This window comes from Eschrichtius robustus, chromosome 19, assembly GCF_028021215.1.
Source record: "Eschrichtius robustus isolate mEscRob2 chromosome 19, mEscRob2.pri, whole genome shotgun sequence".
NCBI lineage: Eukaryota > Metazoa > Chordata > Mammalia > Artiodactyla > Eschrichtiidae > Eschrichtius > Eschrichtius robustus.
In genome coordinates this window covers 28,294,342-28,296,227 of record NC_090842.1, presented here as the reverse complement: position 1 = coordinate 28,296,227, position 1,886 = coordinate 28,294,342, and the positions used below count along the sequence as shown (strand labels likewise).

Below are 1,886 nucleotides of genomic sequence, written 5' to 3'. Positions count from 1 at the left end.
TACGTTAGTGCCAAAACCTAACCAGGACTGGACCATGTCAAACACTTCTCTGAACAAAGTGCTTAATCAGTTTTCTCTTCAGGATGCGTTCCAAGGCAACAGTGTGATCTGTGATGAATTTTTCCCGGTCTGTTTTTGGCTTGTCTCAGTGCTAAAGTCTATGGCAATACAAAACAGCCTGGTCATTTACTGTGAGACCTGCCTGAGTCAAAGAATGGGCTCTCTTAAGTCTCAGCAGTCAGGGTTTAACCTAGCTCGTTTTTCTTGGCTATTCTCATCATCCAGATGGCAGGAAACTTCTGTGGGGATGTCTCTTTTATTCTCCTCCATGGGTTCCAAAGGGCAGTCTTGACCTATGGCTAGCACCTGTCCGACAGTCATGTCAACACGAGCAGCTTTCAAGTAGCTGGCACACACCTGCCAGTCCTCCACAGAACAGGGCTCCACCATGGAGTCTCTGGGGAGGTCAGCTGGGAGAGGCGTCTCTAGGCAGCAAGGCAGGCTCTCCCCTTCTGGACTGGGAAGGACCCTCGGGACTGCAAGATTCAACAGGCGGCTGAGACCTGACATTACCATGACGTCACCGCTGTGCATACACATGGGGATGGGGGCTTCATCTCTTTTGAGGCCACCCAGGAGAAAGATGGCAGACTGTCCAAAGCTGAACGACAGCAGGGGTTTGGAGTGATCTAGTTCAGATTTATCTACGTGGATTCCCAGCGTGGAGTCTAATAGTAATTCAGGATACCCGCTTCAGCTCGGAAACCCTGAAATCCACAGGCAGTGTCCACTTACTCTGAGAGGAAAGTCAGGTCAGCAGGGAAAGGTGTGTAGTCATCTGCAGAGTATTTCTTACCGTCCCAGTTACAATGGTAGCCTAGGGTCACCCAGTGCAGTTTCTCTAATAAACTTCAGGGTCTCCATTTATACACTTCTTTATACCTTAGAAGCTCTTTGCTCTGTTCCCACAAATCTTGGGTCTCTTCTTAGTCACATGTTTGTCCAGGTTACATACATTGGGTTTCCGGGAATATAACTTAAGGCACTGCTTCACCTAATGCCGCTGGTGACCTGTGAGGAAGCGTTTGGGATAAAAATAAATCCGGGATAGGCTTGCAGTCCGTAGGCTCGCCACCTGCTGGCCAGCTGAAGTCCTGCTCTGTATGCATCGTGGTCACTGGCTGGGGACGCATTTAGCTGAGATTTGACTACCCTGGGGGCACCAGGCTCCGTGCCTTGGGCTGCTTGGGCCGCCAAGAAGTCAGTGACCCCTCCCAGGTCTGCGGTCCTGGGGCGGCTCTGCCGGCAGAAGCAGAAAAGCTTCGGAAAGTCGTCCTCCCCAGGGTCCGCTGCCAGCATCGCCACAGAGCCCACGGCCACTGCCACCTTCCCCATCTCGCTGCCTGGCCTCGTCTCCATCCTGTTGTTGAAAAACAATGAAAGTAAGTGTGGAATTGCTACACCTGTGAGTTTTCAGGCTTTTCCTTCTCTGAGCCCCATTTTCTTCCTAATAATGGTAAGAGGGAACCCTTACTATGTACCCAATGCTCCCTACATATATTAACTCAATTTTCACAACAACTCTGTGAGGTAAGTTTGATTATTATCATGCTTGTTACACCCATGAGGCAACTGAAGCACAGAAAGGTTAAGTGACTTGCCCAAGGTCACACAGCTACTCGGTGCTGGAGCTGAGATTCAAATCAGCCTCTGTTTCCTTATCAGAACAGTGGAGGGATGGGAGCAACCCCACTGGATGACGAGTTCTCTAGTGGCAGGGGCTGTGTGTGTGTGTGTGTGTGTGTGTGTGTGTGTGTGTGTCTGTGTTCCCTTGGGGACCCACCCGGGATGCTCAGGAAGTCAGCCATGATTATTGTCCCAGCAGG

General features: G+C 50.7%; 1 pseudogene; it reads right to left on the bottom strand.

The window, feature by feature from the left end:
- Positions 1 to 231: 231 nt before the first annotated feature.
- Positions 232 to 1,395, bottom strand: LOC137752381 (nucleic acid dioxygenase ALKBH1 pseudogene; annotated as a pseudogene).
- Positions 1,396 to 1,886: the final 491 nt, after the last annotated feature.